The 13,587-nt window shown below is 43.7% G+C and overlaps 1 protein-coding gene across 2 annotated transcripts in view; it reads right to left on the bottom strand.

The window, feature by feature from the left end:
* The window catches only part of Trak2 (trafficking kinesin protein 2), a 63,588-nt gene that overhangs the window by 35,036 nt on the left and 14,965 nt on the right, over positions 1 to 13,587 (bottom strand). The window contains exon 1 of one of the 2 annotated variants that reach the window (XM_076550344.1): positions 6,840 to 6,890. The exons of the other annotated variant lie outside the window; for it this stretch is intronic. The gene's annotated coding sequence lies outside the window, so the exon portion shown is untranslated. Of the gene's footprint in view, positions 1 to 6,839; positions 6,891 to 13,587 lie in introns of those variants that run through there. 2 annotated transcript variants of the gene reach the window in all.

Raw genomic sequence — 13,587 nt, 5'->3', positions numbered from 1 at the left:
TTGCTGTAAGATCTTAGAAAGAGGTTCACAATGTCCACCAAGCTTTTAGATGCACATATACTGCACCCAACAATTCTACCAACAGAATTTATACAATGGGGATATTTACATAGCATGCCAAGACACAGAGACCAGAATACCTACACAGTACTGACTAAAACATGTTTTCAAAAGAACACACATCAAGTGGAATGTCCATAATGATATGTCTTAGTAATAGCATGAGAGGAATCACAATTCAGGCCAGGTGTCTGTAAGCACACACTCAGGAGGCTGAGGCAAAGGATAGCGAGTTTGAGGCCTGCCTGGGCTACACAGAGAGTTTCAGGGGAAGCCTACATAACTTAATGAGACCTGGTTTCAAAATAATCAAAGAGCCAGGCCTGGTGGCGCATGCCTTTAATCCCAGCACTTGAAAGGCCAGAACAGGCAATCTCTGTCAATTTGAGGCCAGCCAGTACTATACAGTGAGACTTTGTCACAAAGAAACAACACATCGAACAAAGTAAACGAAGGTTGCAATGCAATACAATACATATATTATATATACGCTTAGAACAACAACTGGGAACTGTCACCCGTCAGAAGACGCGCAGTCCAGCCAGGTGTAGCCGTGCACATCTGCAACCGCAGAACTAGGGAGAGGCAGGGGATTCAAGGGCACAGCGGGGGTGCTACAGAGGAGCCCTGTCAGAGGGGGCAGTGGAAGGAGGGGCTGTGCAACCCCAACTACAGGCTTTGCTCTACAGAGACAGATGTCTACTGGACAGTCAACCCCAACTACAGGCTTTGCTTTATAGAGACAGACGTCTACTGGACAGTCAGAGACTTGCACTTGCATCCTCATGACTGCTACTTAGACACATCAACACTCACTCATGTCTAAGACAGGAAAGTGCAGAAAGAACAGAGCAAAGGAGCCTGGTCAGTGAGGAAAGACAGAGACACACTTACAAACACTAGGAACACAAGTTTCAGAGACAAAGTGAGCAAATTTGAGGTCAAAGAGGTCAGAGAGGTCAAAGGAGAAATTTGAGAACCTTAAAAATTAATAGTGACCATATTTAAGCCAGTGTAGTTCAACAGTTAGACCCCAACCAGGCTGGCAGACAGACTGCATGGTAAGAAAGGAGTTTAGGGGATACAAACCAGACTTTTCAACACCTACACTTCCAGATTTCCACTTTCAAAAACTTCTGTGGTCACTGGCAGAGGGTTTCCTGACTGTTTCTATTATGCCCTTTTCTTTTGAGATTTTCTTTTTTTAATTTTATGTGTGTAAGTGTTTGCCTGAATGTGTTAGTGTACCACATGCATGAAGTGCCTGTAGAAGTCAGAAGAGGGCATCAGACCCCCTGGAACTGGATACGGATAGTTGTGAGTCACCATGTAGGTGCTGGGAATTGAACCCAGGTCCTCTGGAAGATCAGTCAGTGCTCTTAACTGCTGAGCCATCTCTTCAGCCCCATTCTATTACTTCTTAAAAGATTTTATAAGGAAAAAAGAATAAACAGCAGTCATTTTCCCCCAAGAAGCTTATAATTTCATGCTGACATAACAAAAATTTAATTTTCCTACAACTGAATTCAGATAATAATTTTAATAAATACATAAAGATTCTTTTACATGTGCAACTATTTTCCTGGAGAAGTTGGCAATACAGTAATGTGGATTAGCCAGTGTGACGTTGAGCAAAGCTCATAGTATTTGTTAGGTATTGTGATGCTCGTCATCAAAGGTCATTTTCCAGTTCTAAGGGCACTCTACTGCATACCCTGGTCTCCCCACAGTGTCTTGCTACTTAGAACTGTCATTTCCAAGCCAAGCACAGCAAAGCAAACAGAAACATATCTGGATGAAACCAATAAAGTTTCACCTCTGAGCTTGAGAGGAAGAAAGCGACCTTCTCTGAAGTACACCACATCTAGGTACAGAAACAAAATGTGGACGATGCTCCGCCCACAAAGAGGGTGGGAATAATGATTCTTGGGTGGATAGCCAACTGTCATTTTCATGGTAAGTGTTTATGTCACATATACTTTTAAAACAGTCTTCTTGAGAGTTAAAATCCTCCAAAGCCCAGACTTGAAATAGAAAGACTATCTGGGGCTAGGGAGGTAACTCAGTCGGGGAAGTGCTGGCCATGTGAGCTTGCCATGTGGGTATGAGGGTGAGTCAACCCCCAGAGCCCATTAGAAAGCCTGGCATGGTGCTGCATGCTCCCCGTGTTGGGGAGCAGAGAGAGCTGGACCCCTGGAGCCTGATGATCACTAGCCTATGAGTTCTAGGCTAGTGAAAAACTGTCTCAAAAAACAAGTTTCTTGAGGAACAACACTCCAGGCAGACCTGTCCCCTGCCCCCATGCCCAGGAACCTGCACACCAGTGAACACACATACACAAAGAGTCTAGTGATGCATTTTAAAATGTAAATGCTAAGAGTGACCTTGTCCCCAGGCAGGTCACCTCGTGCATGGTCGCAAACCACTGCCAACATCCATATTTGACCTATCACCCGTTTTTTGCCATGTGTGAGCTAAAAATAGCTTTTACTTTTAAGAAAAAAAAATTACACAATGTGAAAATAAGACAGATTTAATTTTCAGTGTATACCATGAAGTTCTGAAACACAGATACATTCTTATTTAAATGTTGTCTATTCATTGCATTCATATTCCATGACAGCTTAGTAGTTGTGGTAATTGTGCCATTGGTTGTATATACATAGTCTGCAAGATATTAGAATATCACACACACACACACACACACACACACACACACACACACACACAATTTGATATCTGACAGAAAAAGCTTCCCAACTGTTGATCACTAGTAAAATAATTCAGTCATCAAAATACTATTATGTAAGACTAAGCTTTCCAAGACCAACCTCTGACAGCTGGGTTTCCTTCTACATTTATATACTTGCAATCAGACTGCAAGAACAGACTTCTACTCTCTACACCCCTAAGCATATTTAAAAGCTCCTTCCCATTTCTACAAAAACCCTTTAAAAAGTAGTAAGTTACCAAGCTGCCTGTGAAGGAAGGGAAAGAGGAGCCAGTGAAGAGGAAAGGAAGTAAAAATGAGGATTAAAACAAAGTGTCTCTAACTGGACCAAGTCCATTCTTAAACAGAACTGTGGTTTCTTCAGTTGTTTGTTTGTTTTGTTGTTTAAAATGATGACTTGATGAAAGACCACTGTGAAATACGAGTAATTGTGCCCTGAGACCGTCGGCCACTGTCTTTACATGGCCGCTGCTTTGTTCTGACATTCCCGCTGTCCTGACACCTCCCTCTCCCTCTTTTCCTTTTTGAGGTATTAGTTCATGTACTCCTGGCTTACCATGACACTATGCTGCAGACGAGGACGACCCTGATCTTCTAATCATTCTGTCTCCATGTCCTGGAATTACATGACTGGAATTACAGGTATGAGTCACCAGGCTAGGTTTCTCTGTTTCTTTTTCAAAAAGTTTACTGTGTATCAGTGTTTGGCCTGCATTCATGTCTGTGCACTGTGTGCATACCTGGTACCTGAGGAGTCCAAAGGAGGGTGTCAGATCCCTTGGAACTGAAGTTACTGACAGCTGTGAGCCACCGTACTGGGGACCGACCCAGGACCTCTGGAAGAGCAGCTCTTAATCTCTGAGCCGTCTCTCCAGCCCTCCATTTCTATTTTTTAACTTTGCTATTTTGTATTTACACATTATCACCTAAGAATATAAAAATTTATAAACAGGTTTTGACTATGGGTTCCAGACCTTTGCTCTAGAGAATTACCTTTCAAATTAGCTCTGGAGTTTTGTTGATGATTTGGTCTGAACACTTGCATGCAAGAGTAGAGAAAACTAAACTGACCATGGAACTAAGTCCACAGTAAGAGTCATATGGCAGGAATGCAGACCTCCAGGGCAATCCAGGAGCCTGCCCAGCCTGCACATGGTACACCAGGTCAGGGGTGATTTAGCAATGCAGTACTTTCCTAGGAACACCGTACACAGCGCCCCACCTAACTTGATCTCCTTAGGAAGGCAGTCTGGAGTGGTGGCAGTGACCTTCAGTGTAGTTTACAGATCTTGACGTTCAAGTCTGAATCTTAATCTGATTTACTGTGCTTCTGACCTTGTGCTCATTGCTTAACGTTTCTGAATTTTATTTCTTTTTTGCCAAGATGAGGGTAATCACAAATATGAGGGGTCAGATATGAAAAATAAAAATCCCTAGATGCAGCAGAAACACCAACGCTCATTCTCTTTAGCCTTCCTCTATCCCTTAAGCCTGAGGAAAGCATCTCTCCTGCCTGATATTTCTTAAGATCCCGGCATGTCTGAATAGGGAACAGGTGCATCCCAAGATGAGCTCTGAGTAATCTTTAATCTGAAGAGACAAGAACCAAAAGGATGGAGCATGTGACCTGAGGCTGGGCCACTGAAGGATTAGTACTGGAGTTCATTCCCTGTGGATTCTCAGGAGGTTTGTTTGTGGTAGGAAGTCTCCCACGGTCTTTCTCCTTAATGTGGAGGCCAGCCGTAGAAGCTTTCTGGAAGCTCTAACAAGCTACCATAAACTTAAAGCTTAACCCACCTTCCTTCCACACGCGACCTTCCAGTTCCGGAGGTCATAGCATGGGATGGCTCTGCTGACTGTCCTAAGGTGTCTGCAAGGTCACGCTCCTTCGCTTTGCAGGCTCCAGAGGAAAGTCTATGTCCTTGCCTTCCAGCTGCTGCAGCTGCATTCTTACTCTGAGCTTCTTCTGCTACGCTGAAAGCCAGCAGCTCGCATCTAAAACATCCTCTCTGCCTCTCCTGTCGCACTGCGGACTTCTGCCGACAGAGCTTTCTCTGGCTCATTTTTTTTCTTTCTTTTTTTAAATAAGGAACTTATAATCAATGCTTAAGACCCAACTGGATAATCCTCTCAAGCGCCTGTCTGCAAAGTCCCTCTTCCTAATGTGACCCTCCGCCTAATGTGACAGTAGGCACAGGTTCCAAGGAGTTGGAGCTGGCTGGTGTTGAAAGCTGTGACTCAGGTGACCACAGTGGTTAATTAAGAATGTGAACCCCAGTGCCACAATCCACTGGTTGTACGATCTTTTGATCTTTCCTCTCCTTCCACCAGTGTCCAGGGGATGGAACTCAGATGGACAGGCTTGGTGGCAAGTGTCTTTCCTGCTGAGCTATCTGGCAGGCCCTGGTTGTATAATTCTGCACAAACTACTTAACCGTGTTTCTTCATCTGTTAAATGGGCTTTGTGACGAGGATTAACGGAGCTCTGAGAGCAGCAGCAGCCTGGGAGGGTCGCTGGGCAGTCACAGAACTCAACTCAAGTAGAGCACAGGAACCGCTGTGTGAATATTGTTATTAGTATTTCTACCATCACCAATTATTATAATGTTATCGTAGCTCTCCCAACGTCCGGCACAACAGAAAGGCTGCCATCCACTGCTTGATGGCATCTTCTCTCAGCGTTAGAAGTCACGCTTCCTTCCTGTCTTCTGACAGTGATTTGGTTGGGGGACAGTCATTTTTTTTTCCTTTTGATGTACGAATAAACAGGAAGCACAATCCAGAGTCCTAGCTATCAGAAACCAACTCTGGCAGGCGCGCACACCAGGCCCCCAGCGCCTCCTGGAGCCGCACACAATTCTCTGGCCCTCTTGAGTGCCGCGCTCTCTGCTGGATCTTCAGTCACCTTTTTAGAAACAACCGCTTTCCTCTACAAGCCACCAGATCAAGCTCGGCACACTCAACAAGAAACAGACCTCTATAAATCATGCACATTTAGGAGACAATCAAGTAAAATACCCGACTACCTTATTGAAATAAGAAGGGAACTTAAAATGAAGCACCTGAACACGTCACTGCTAGAATCGTCGTTGGCAGACAACATGACTGAGGTCTTAGTTAGCTCAGCCCCGGGACTCCATGGCCAACAGTGAGTGAAAGTATAGACTCTGTGCCTAAAAAGGGTTGTCATTTCTTTAAAGGAGGGCGCTCTGGACAAAACAGTCCCATGGAAAAGTCTAGATACTCAGGAAAACCTGGGTTATGGGGAGGCAGAGCCTGGATTTACAGTAAATGCAGGTTTAATGAAACACTTACATTGAAAATCTATCTCAAAATTTCACTTTACAAACAATACTTTGGGGATTCACTGGAAACACATGTTGGCTGCTGAGCAGCGGCCTCTAAGAGTGGGAACAATGCCAATCCGCACTGCGCAGCGGCAACCCAGGCAGTGACAAACGAAGCCAGACCACAGACATGCTTGAGCTCTCAAAAAATTTAACATGTTTCTACATGAAATAATTCACTTTTTTTGCTGTTGTTTTTGGAGACAGGGTTTCTCTGTGTAGTTTTGGTGCCTGTCCTGGAACTCGCTCTGTAGACCAGGCTGGCCTCGAACTCATAGAGATCCATCTGCCTGCCTCTGCCTCCTGAGTGCTGGGATTAAAGGCGTGCGCCACTGCCACCCAGCAAAATAATTAACTTTTAACCAAGACTAACTGGTTGTAACACATAGGGCTACGCTACACCTTAGACAAAAAATTTACCAAAATTCAGAGGAACTAAAAAAATCAGATACTGTACCACACTGGGACTGTCTCGGCTTTAGTGCTAAGAATAGAATGAAAAGGCATGGGGACTGACCACCAAAAGGAGGCCGGTGAGCAGCAGACATCTTGAAGGTGGAGATCACACACGTCCAGAGCTACACCCAGCACAGCTGCTCTGGCAACATCTGTCCATGTTTCTTTGTCTCCTACTTGCCATTCAATTTAATAACCAGTAGCGTTTTCAGAATATGAAAAATACGGAGGCAGCTTCTACTCACAGACACACTGGATCCAAAAGGCAGTTAATCCACCAGGTAAGCATCCCAAAACACACACAAGATTTAGGCTTCTGGGGCCAACATTTCCTCCCGCATGATATAGTTTGGGCTTGTTTGTCTCTGGATGTCAACATCTGCGGAGGCAGGCAGCCCCTCCCTGCCCCAATCTCCACCAGCAGAAGGGAGGTAACCTCTGGCGAGGAGTGCACACCAGAGCTTCACCTGAAGATAGGAAACTCTGGAGCCCAGGGGGCCATCTGTGGTGTTTGATAAGTTTGCACAGAAGCCCCTATCATCCGCTCCATGCGCTTAACCTTGAAGCTTTTAAACTCCTGAACTTGAACTGAATTAACCTCTAAGGAAGCATTCCACGTCAACACGGGTCTCAACCCTGGACCACTTGGGATCATCACATCATGGTTCTTTACCTCTGGCTGATCATTAACGGCTGAGGCCTCTTCTGCACACACCACAGAACTGTCCTTCATAACCATCTCTGTTATCTAGTCACAATATGTGAAATGAAATATTTTAATTGTGTATGCTATTCCAACTCTGAATTCACAAATCTGCTACCAACGCTGCTTTCTAGGCAAAAGGAAATTTGTAATACTTTTATACGTTTTGAGGCATGGTCTCATGTAGCTCAGGCTGGCTTCAAACTTGCTGTATAGCTGAGGATGACCTTGGCTCTGAGCCTTCTGCCTCCATCTCTTGAAGAGGATGACAGGTGTGAGCCACCATGCCTAATTTACTCAGTGCTGGGGACTGTACGCAGACCTTCATACATGCCCACCACGACCTTCCTGAACTTCATCCCGAACCCCAACTCGAAGTTCTAAGGGGAGAGTCCGTGCTTCAGGACACTTGCAAGAGAGCTAATCCACACCCTAAGAGCAAGGCTTGCTGTCCTGCCCGCTGTGCCACGTAAGGCTTGTCTGACATTCACCGAAGGCTCGGAGAAGCCTGGCCTGCTATCTCCTGAGTAAAAAACGTGCATTATTTGTAGCTCAAACTGCTGAAGTAGCAATGGACACTGTTTCTGTGTTTTGTTCAGCAAATGGGAAGAGAAGAAAAGACTGCTGATAAGTATCTGTGATTCAAAGGACCCCACCCTGATCCAGGGGAAAGGTCCAGAAAGCTAAGGTGAAGAAGCCTTTGTAGGCGAGGTGTCAGGTGAGTTGACTGATTTCACAGAAAAGGAACACGCTACACAGCTCTACTTTCCACATTCATCTTTTATCTGAATTGGGAAAAAACCCCAAAGCAAAGGGCTGTTATGAACTTTTTCCCAAAAAGTGAAGTGTGGTCTTTACCGGAAGCTGTTCTGTTTCCTATTTCACATCTCTGTCCTCATCTAAATCAGTAAGAACTGTCAAAATTTGCATTCTAGGTGTGCTGAGTACCAAACATAGCATTTAATAGAGATTATTACTACCTTTGCATTTTATTTTTTATAGCACAAATTCTTAGTACTATAAAAGTTAAGCGTGCTAATACATGCACATACTGGTATTCCAAAGTTGAAAGTCAGAAACATGAAATATCAGCCTTTGTGAGGAACTATGAAATAATCCATACTATATAACTCACTTTCACTGCCTTTTCACTAATTTTCCATATTCCTTAATTTGTAAGCAACTGAAACTGAAAAATAACTATGTTTAGTTAACTTAATCTCTCTGTGTTTCAACCACCTCAATATGGAAATGAGGACAGAATTTACCCCTTATGGGATCGTTATGTGCATTAAATAAGCTGGTATTTGTAAAACATATGTAATGGTATTTAATGCATAGTAAGCATTATCTATTTAATATATTAAATTATTATTTGTGAGAGAGGGGGAGTGTACATGTAGAAGCCAAAGGCAGCTGGAGTTGGTTTTCTCCTTTTGAAATGAGGCCTGGGTATCCAACTCAGGTCAAGAGGTTTGCTTACCTGTTAAGCCATCTCTTAGCCCAATAAGCATCATTTATGTTTTAAATATGGTGTAACCTTAAGTACTCAGAGAGGTAGAAATATAAATTGCAAACAGACCATTTATGACGCCTAGTCATCTGGACATAGACTTAGAAGATGCACAGTTCAGATCAGCCCCCCTCTTCCTGTCCTGCTAACAGCCTTTCTCAAAAGGCATTCATACCCTATGTCGTCTCGGGGGCTGCCACCTAGTCATAACCAGGAGTGCTAAGAAAAACAACACACTCTGTAACTACTGCACCACAAAATTCTTTCCGATAAAAAGCTCAGGGCAGAATCCAGACTGGTGCAGCCGTTCAAAGGCTATCAGAAGTGACTTAGTGCCCCCAGACCAAGAACTTCTGCTACTGGGTATATTATCTACCCCAAAGAAATGTGATGTCAGCTACAAAGAGACATGGCTGGTATTGTTTCCTGTAGCTCTGTTCATGGCCGGAAGGCAAGGCCTATTTCCTTCTAAGTGCTGGTAAAATGTGGTAGAGACACACTGTGGGGCAACATGCACCAGATTCCAATGCTGTGTGAAAAAAGCAATAATCAAGTCCACTTATATAAATGAAATATTTTCCATATTTCATTTGTATACTCAGTATTTACAAATGTATTAAATTGTTTACCTTTAATGTGAGGAATATGAAACCTTGAAGGTATAGGGTTAAGAAAGAAATATTAAAAACCTTTGAAATGCTTAAAACCTGCTGCTGTTTTTGGCAGTTTGCCATATAATTATTGTTACATCCCTTCCAGGGGTGTAAAGGCTAAACTTGTTCCTGGACACACCAACATGTGTTGGATGTCCTGATCATAGCAGCATAAGCAGGCTCTGCGATGTGAACTATGTGGGCACAGTTCCTGGCCATTTCTCAAAAAGCCAGGATGCTTTCTGAAGTAACCTAGCTATTCTAAGAAAGGTATGAAACTAAAGGTATATAAATAGCAGGCCAGTCTGTTTTGCTATCTTCCTCCCTCCAAGTCCTCCCAGCCGCTCGCCTCCGCCCCCTGAGTGCTGGAATCACAGGCTCATACCAGCACATCCGGTTCTTTGAAGCATTTGACTCTAAGTCCTCTGTCCCTTGACACTGGTACTCTGAGACACTGAGCTTCAAATGAAATTCCTGTTGAGAAGTGTCGTTATAAAAAGCTTGTGTGTGTTGCGTGAGTTTGGTGTCTTTGTGGTTGTTTACTCTGTACAAAATGCCATGGCTTTGGTTCTAGATCAGAAGGCAGCCAGCTGGAGCTTGGGAGCCACTTTAGCTGATCGTATAAATGAAGAATGGTTTTTGTATTTTTTAGGAGTTAACAAAAGGGAACCACAGCTCATGCAACAAACGGTTTATGGCTTCACTAAAACGTTCAGTACCGACTCTACAGGAAACATCCACTCAGTCTTGTTACAGATTCTCGGGGGGGTTTTGTTTGTTTGTTTGTTTTTGAAAACAGGGTTTCTCCGTGTGGTGCCTTTCCTGGAACTCACTCTGTAGACAGGCTGGCCTCGAACTCATAGAGATCTGCCTGCCTCTGCCTCCCAAGTGCTGGGATTAAAGGTGTGTGCCACCACTGACAGGCAAATTTTTTAGTTTTAAGGTGAATTAATAACCTGTTAATTGCATTTACTAGGTAACCAACCACACTCCTGAAGATGTCTGCATCGAGGCTAGCTACCTGTTTCACTGTTATGTCTCGGAACCTGCAAGTTTAGTGTGCATTATTTAAAGAGTTGAAAGTTTGATAACTTTGAAGAAAACTGTGTTACTAAAAGCATTATTATCATTATCAAATCTTACTGAGTAAAGTCCACATTGCCCACAGCGAAACAGCCGTAGGGAAATGTTTGGTAAGCGCGTGGGCCAAGACTGGGCTGCAGCCCAGCCACCAGGGAATATGTGGAAAGGTCACTCAGGGAGGAAGGTCAACGGAGGCTAAGCTGCTGACATGAATGAGGGCAGGGGAGCAACAGGCTTTTTTTTTTGCCTGAGAAGAGGAAACAGCCTCTAGGAGATGGCAGCAGCCGGGGGGTGGGGGGCACCAGAGTATCACGACTTTGCAGAGATTGTAGGGAGGGTTTTTGGTCATCCATTTAGTCTTGGAGGGTCTAGTCCAGTGGTTCTCAACCTGTGGGTTGTGACCTCATTGGGGGGTTTAAATGAGCTTTTCAAAGAGGTTGCATATCAGATATTTAGATTACGATTCATAGCAGTAGCAAAATTACAGTTATGAAATAACAATGAAATAATTTTATGTTGGGGGTCACCACACCATGAGGAACTGTCTTAAAGGGTCACAGCAATAGGAAGGTTGAGAACCACTGCTCTGGACATTCTGCTGACATGTGAGTCACAGACACATTAAAATATTAGCTCATAGTGGACTTCATGTCACAAATTCACACCCCAGGACATTCATTAAACCATCAGTTACTTCAAAATCTTCTTTAAACAAGGAAGATGTATGTTTGTTTAACAGACTACAGCAACAGATAAAACAGGGAAAAATGAATAGAGATCTTTAAAAAAATGGTTAACAGGAAAGAAGTAGTATAACATGTTTGTCAATTTCCTGTTATCTCAGCCAAAACCAGAGGAAATACCTCGGGCAGAGGCATTTTATATAAGAGGAGTAGATATTGTAATAAGGCTGTACTTCTGGGATGAAATGAACCCATCCCACCTTCAATGCTGAGTGGCAAAATTAAGATACCAGATTACATCAAGAGGTTGGCAGCTGCGCTTCTAATACCACGGAATACCGAGAACCAACTAAACAGACGCAACTGTGCTGTCAGGCTTCAGACTATTACTGCAAACCTGCTCTCAAACAGCTAAGACCCTCGGAACAGCACTTTCAATACAGCAGTAAGGAACATCAAACGTCTAAAAAAAAAAAAAAACAGCAAGAAGAAAATTTACATTCACATATTTTCTATATGACCTCGAACAATAAAAATAATTTGCCTTTGGTATTAAAATCATCATAAATTCTTCAGCTGCTTAGAATCTGCAGAACTTGGTGCTTTCAGAAGCAAAAGTTCCACACATCAAGCAAAGCCACAGGCCCCGTGTAGTTCACTTCAAGCAAAGCAGGCTGCACTCACGGACACTGGAAATACAGTACGGCTTAGAGGGCCGAGTGCCGGCCAGGATGGAGGGATGTCTATTACAACATAGCTACAAGCATTATGTGGCTCTGGAGCTATCTGCATATCTAAGACATGCAAGTACACAAAGGATTTTTAATTATATTTGCCACAGACCTAAGCCTTCTTTTTCAAAACCAGTTGTCACAAGCATCCCCAGGATTTCAAGACAAGATCCCCCCGCCCCCTTTTTAGATTTATTTTATTTTTATGTGTATGGGTATTTTGCCTGGTGCCCATGGAGCTCAGAAGAGGATACTAGGTTCCCTGGAACTGGAGTTATAGACTATTGTGAGCCACCGTGTGGGTGCTGAGAATGGAACCCGGGTCTTCTGCAAGAACAAGCACTCTTAACTGCTGAGCCATCTCTCCAGTCCCCAAGGTTACTTTTTGGGGTGAATTTTATATGTAATGGATGATTTTTGTTTATCAATAAAATTCAGGGAACGAAGAGTACATAACTTTTTGAGCTAAGGCGACTGGTAGTTCAGGAGACAACTGGACTCTGAACTTGAAGGCTGCAGTAACTGGGTGGCTGAGGAAATCCACCAACGTTTTCTCAACGTGCCTTCAACGGCCAGTGTCCCCACATTTTCAAGATTTTCTCCTGAGTCTGCTTTCTCACCCTAGAAGTCACATCACCTCAACGACCTTCATTCCCACCTCCGTGACAGTCACACCTCAGGTTTCTATCTTTAGCTCAAACTGGCATTTCATTACTTTAAAGTGGAACTGTCATTATCAATATATGGGTACCATAAAAGCTCTACATCCTAAACTCAACTTTCCCCCAGTTTCTCATGATACCTGCTTTATTATTACTATTTTTAATTTATTAGCTGCTTTACTTTATACGCACATGTAGCTCCAGAATCATCCACATATCTCAAGCTCATCCATGCCGCAGAGCCCAAAACTTAGCCAAGTTCTCGCTTCTCTGCTCTCCACCTGGTCTCTGTTCCCATGAATTTATTCTCCAATCCCATGGCCGCTATCTTAATTCACACCTTTCTCTGCAAGAACTGCTAGAATAGATTGCTGTGCGCCTGCTCTGGGCTCACCCACTCAGTGTCCTCAGTCTCTAAACGTGTGGCCATTTGGGTTCTCAGGCAGATCCTCCTCTAACGGAGGATACGCTCTACGTGTGGGGAACAGACATGGAATCCGCAAGCTTGCTCATCGTCCTGTTTACTGTGACGCTGCCTCCAGACGTGGAAACCAAGCCCCCTGAGACGACGGGACATCCAAACCCGCACAGCTGGAGAAAGGGGAAGCCTTCCGAGCAACACTAGCTCTTGACACCGAAGGCATAACCACAGAGATTCTGGCTGACTTTGAGACTTTCCTAAAGAATATGCCAAACCAAACTACAATCACAAGTTTTCTAAGATCAGCTTCTAGAGGAAACGATTCATAATAATGGCGTAGGAGCTTCCCGGGTTTCAGTGAAAAACTATATTCATATTTCTGCTCCAAATTGGCTTTCCTAATACAATGCCTAGTGCAGACTGACTTCAAAGCTTTCTACCCACAATCCCCTTTAATCCTCACAGTAACCCCATGATGTGGATATTACTGTCACAATTTATAGACAAGGATGCCGAGGCTTAAGAGTCGCTTACCATGCTGAAG

This window comes from Peromyscus maniculatus, chromosome 13 (genome assembly GCF_049852395.1).
Source record: "Peromyscus maniculatus bairdii isolate BWxNUB_F1_BW_parent chromosome 13, HU_Pman_BW_mat_3.1, whole genome shotgun sequence".
Taxonomy (NCBI): Eukaryota; Metazoa; Chordata; class Mammalia; order Rodentia; family Cricetidae; genus Peromyscus; species Peromyscus maniculatus.
This window is presented reverse-complemented; position numbering and strand designations above follow the sequence as displayed.